General features: G+C 47.0%; 1 long non-coding RNA gene across 2 annotated transcripts; it reads left to right on the top strand.

The window, feature by feature from the left end:
- The first annotated feature begins 874 nt into the window (after positions 1-874).
- LOC131518266 (uncharacterized) lies at positions 875-2,771 on the top strand. 2 transcript variants are annotated; one of them, XR_009264980.1, is made up of 3 exons: positions 875-1,247; positions 1,333-1,949; positions 2,473-2,771. It is a non-coding gene; the product is annotated as an uncharacterized LOC131518266 (long non-coding RNA). The 2 variants fall into 2 exon arrangements; XR_009264981.1 differs by having other exon boundaries at positions 1,333-2,079.
- The last annotated feature ends 2,206 nt before the right edge of the window (positions 2,772-4,977 follow it).

The following is a 4,977-nucleotide window of genomic DNA, read 5'->3' as shown; positions in this document are numbered from 1 at the left end:
AGTAACAGGGTTGCTCTGCGGTCCATCTCTCCTGCCTCCGTGAGAGTTACCAACCTCACGAACCGGGTGGGTGCAGAATCCAGTAGTCAGCCCGTGGGAGAGAACGCGGTGGTCCTCCCAGCTGCGGCTAAAAAGTCCTAAGGATCAAGAGTGATCAATAACACTTTTTCTTTTCCCCTAGGTAGGCTTTTCTTCCTATACATCCTTCCAGTTGCCATTTTGGGCATCTAGGTTTGCAAGCCTTTGTCCACGTCCACTGGGACATCCGTGTTTGATTTGGGGAGAGAGAGACGTGCTGGGTGAACCTTTGTATTGATTCTAAAGGTCTTCCTGTGTAATACTTACAGACAGCTCTAAGGGCCTGCCTTGAATAGCTGCCCTTTATAGAACAAGATAATGCTGCTGATACCCTAGGAGCCCTTTCTCTTTCAGGAGCCACGATGGGGTACGCTGAGCTGTCTACCCTCATCTCTGCCCCAATAATGAGTCACTGCTCAAAGTTAGGCATACAGGCAGCATTGTCTTAAGAGCTCCAGCTAGAAGACCAATGTGAGTTGGGTGTGAATCCTAACCACCCCTTAGTAGCCGTGTAAATTTGGTCAAGGTTTTTTGTTTTGTTTTGTTTTGTTTTTTGTTTTGTTTTTTTTTTTTACATCTTTCTTAGCTTCAGTGTCCACATTCGGAAAAGTCAAGTTAGTACCCCATTTGTTGTGACAAAGTTTAAATGGAATCATTCATTAGATAGATGAAGAAAGAAGGCGACTATGGGGTGCCAGGCACTTTTCTAGGCGCTGGGAATAGAGGGGTTAATGAGCCAACAAATTCTGCCTTTGGTTACCGTGGTTACCAACTGGAGGGTAGCCGCATATGATACATAAAGGAGTCAGGACATGAGGTCATTACAGAGAGTGAGCAGTAGTATGAAGAAAATAAAACTCATAGATGTGTGAAGAGTAAGTTGGGAGAGGTGGGGTAATTCTACACTGGATGGTCCTGAAGGTTTCTCCAAGGAGGAAGTGAATGTAAACCCATGTAGCCCAGCGCCTGGCAGGAGTTAAGAGCACCACAAATGCTGTTCCATTAAAATATGTATATATACAATTATTTATGTCTGGGACAGCCAGTGGAGTTTGCAAGCTGATATTCTGGCGTTACGATCATCTCCCCGGCCCTCTTTTCTTCAGCCTCCAAGCAATGGAGAAAAACAGTAAAGCAAAGTACTTGGAGAGGTCTTTGTCGTTCTTCAGGTACAAATAAGACATTGGCCTTGCTAGAAATCAGAGAATGGGCAGTCCCTGGATTGAATGTGCATATCCAAATTATCTTTGACAGGAGGCTTCACAGGAAGAGGTTTCCTTCCCGGATTCTGTGATATGCTGTGATTCCCTGGGTGTAAACAGAAGGGAGTTGAAATGGACTCATTCGGTGATCGTGAAGTGGGTCTTCCACTGTGGCTGCAAGAGCACTCAGGATATTGTCTCATTTGTGAGGAGGGAGAGCCGAGAGGCAGAGATGCCCAGGGAGACATTGAGACCCACTCCTCCAGCCCTGTTTTGGTGAACGGCTCCATTATTTAGCCCATAGAGGAGCCAGGAACCATGGTGTCTGCGTGAGACTCTCTCTCTTGCATTCAGGTGGTCACCGACATCTCCAGGGTCTCCCCCTTTACTGTCTTACCCATTCTGTTTTCTCTCTCTCCACCCCCACTGCTATGGCCTCTTCTAGGCTTACGTCTACTCTCTCCCTCTGATCCTCTATAGGCTTCACTTGAAACTCTTTCCTCTAGTAGTTTTAAAAATGTTAAGATCTTTAGGGCAAAAACAAGGCCGCTTTCTCTTTTGCCTACTCTACAGTAGTGATTCCTAAGTTATGGACTGAGAACTCCTCGGAGCAACGGCTAAGGAAATATTGCAAGAGATCCTTGGATCTGTTGTCTGCGGAGTGGATAAGTAAGTGCCTTAGTCTGTTTGGGCAGCTATAACAAAGTACATAGGCTGGGTGTCCATAAACAACAGAAATGTATTTCTTATATTTGGGATGCTGGAAGTCCAAGATCAGTATCAGCACGACGGGGTTCTGGTAAGCTTCCTCTTCCGGGTTGCAGATTGCACAATTCTCCTGTCCTAACAAGGTGGCAAGGGCTAGGGAGCTCTGCGGGGTCTCTTTTTTCAGGTAATAACCCCATTCACGGGGGCCCCACCCTCACGCCCTAATCACCCCAAAGGCCTCACCTCCTAATACCTTGATCCTGGGGAAAGAGGGTTTCAACATATGAATTTTCTGGGGCGAGGGGAAACACAAACGTTTATTTCATAATAATAAGCTTCAAAAATAGACGTTTAAAGATTTTCAAATATATGTAAATACCATTTTGACAATAAGATGCACATTTACTCAGAGTTGCCGAATTGAGTTTTTCATTGTATATTTTTAAAATCAATAAGTGCTAAAAAGGGATCTTTTCTCCCTTAGGGGCCCACGATAGCATTTTCATCTATAAGTGGGTCTTCGGCCTTGAGAAGGAATCTTGGCCATCACTGAGGTGAAGTACAGTGACGGATGTGTTGGGGCACCTGGGTGGCTCAGTCCGTTCAGCGTTCCGACCCTTGATAGTGGCTCAGATCATGATCTCACGGTTTGGGAATTGGAACCCAGCATCTGGCTCTGTGCTGACAGGGTGGAGTCTGCTTGAAATGCTCTCTCTCCTCCCCCCCTCTCTCTGCCCCTCCCCGACTCACACTTTGTTTCTTTCTCTCTCTCTCTCAAAATAAATAAACTTAAAAAAAAAAAAAAAAAAAACCAGACTGATGTTTCATTTGGCACCTGCTACAGCCCGCGGTACTCCGTAAATGTAAACACCGGGTCAGACCAGTGCCCTGTGTGTGGGTTCGAAGAGGGACCAGGGGATGCTGCCCTCCAAAGCACTCGACAGCACTAGGGTCCCTGAAGTAGGTCGAGGGACATGGAAGCCAGCTTTCTGGCTTCTGCGGTCCTCATGCCTCAGGTGCAGAGGGGATCATCGAATCCGGATCCCATTCAGGCAACACATTAGTCTTGGATGTTTGAGCGAGAGCAGTGTGCCGAACGGACACATCGGGCCTTTAGATGGCAGTTGTCACCAATTTGTATGCGTGTGAAGGCTGTGTCGGAGCTGTTTCCGCCTCCGCTCGCTCTGTTTATGCAGCACGAATGTCTGGAACACGCAGTCGTGCTGCCGCTGCTTATCAGATACGCCATCCCAAGGTACCACAGGGAATAGCTTCATTATTAACATAATAAGAGGGGAGCAGCCTGCTTGTGGAAACTGCGTATTTCTAGAACTCGCCTTTGTGTTACGTGCCGGCTGCTAATTAGAACCAGGCTGATGGTGGCGGGGCATCAAAGGAGGAAACGATCCAGGCGAACACCACGGAATGTTAGGACGGCGGGCTGGGGGGCCTGGGCGGTTCAGAGTTTGCCTGCAGAAGAAAAGAGGTACGAGAAATGGACCCTAAAGGAGAGCTTCCTACCAGGGGTTCCTTGTGGCCTGAGAAATGAGTGAACACACGCTTACCTCTGGGGAGACGCTGCCTGTGTCTGTCTGTCCTTCCTGTACATCTGGTCAGCGCGGGAGGGGGCCGTACCTGGGCTCTCTGATGCAGCCGGGAGGGTGGACCTGACTTAGCTTCTCAGAGGAGCCAGAGAAGCAGTACCAGGAGGGGAAGGGAAGGCCATTTCGCCCCCTCTGGATCGTCTTTGATACTTTCATTACTGTGATCTTAAAAAAATTACACATAATGCAAATATAATATTGCAAATACTCAAGGAATTCCCAAGTGCACAGATAGAAAATGAAAAGTCTCCCCATGTCCCCACTCGATCCCACCTCCCCCTCCAGGGATGACCATGCATATTAGTTTGTGGTGTATCTAGAGCCCATCTACTCACCTACACAGCGTTGCTTTTTCCAGTGACCGTATCTTGAAAATCTTGCCGTGTCGTGACATGTAATGCTAACACAGGCTGACCTAACTCGTTTGTCATAACCGCTGCGTAGTATTTCAATGACATATGTATGTATTGTAATGTGTTTGATCATTCTTTTATTCACAGCATTTCTTAAGCCTTTGACGAAAAGCCTTAGTAGGATTCTAGCCCTGTATATTTTCTTTGTTTTTCTAGTTTCTTCTCTTCCTACATTTCTTGAATAATGTGCCCCCCGCCTCCACCATTTCTGGAAACAGTGAATGTACCTTATATGGCCAAAGGGCCTTAGTTTTTATTTTATTTATTTTTTTAATGTTTATTTTTGAGAGACAGAGAGAGAGAGAGAGAGAGAGAGAGCACGTGAGCATGGGAGGGGCAGAGAGAGAGGGAGACACAGAATCCGAAACCGGCTCCAGGCTCCGAGTTGTCAGCACAGAGCCCGATGCGGGGCTCAAACTCACGAACCGTGAGATCATGACCCGAACCGAAGTCAGATGCTTAACCAAATGAACCACCCAGGTGCTCCCAACAGGGCCTTGGTAATTACGGACTTGAGATGGGAACATCATGCTGGATTATTTGGGTGAGCTCGACGGTGGGAAGGGTGCTAGAGGGTTCAGTGAGAGAGAGAGGTAAAAACAGTGAGAAGATTGAAACAGAGGTCGTGGTCATGTGGCTGTAAGCCAAGGGATGCCAGCGGTGTTTGGAAACTGGAAGAGACAGGTACCCACTCTCTCCCGGAGCCCCCAGGAGAAACCAACCTTCCCCGCACACCATCTTGATTTTTGGACTTCTGCTTTTATAAACCACTACCTTTACTGTGGCAGTGTAAAAAAGCTGTGGTAACTTTTTACGGCACCACTAGGAAACAAATATACTTGGCTCATCTGGCTGTATTCTTTGAATAACTGATCGTTACCATTAAAGATTTTTTGGGGGGGGGGAGAAAAAAATCTTGGCTATCATACAGATATAAAAATGAACATGGGCTACAGATTTTATTTAACACAC

The sequence above is a fragment of the Neofelis nebulosa genome, chromosome 7 (genome assembly GCF_028018385.1).
Source record: "Neofelis nebulosa isolate mNeoNeb1 chromosome 7, mNeoNeb1.pri, whole genome shotgun sequence".
NCBI lineage: Eukaryota > Metazoa > Chordata > Mammalia > Carnivora > Felidae > Neofelis > Neofelis nebulosa.
This window is presented reverse-complemented; position numbering and strand designations above follow the sequence as displayed.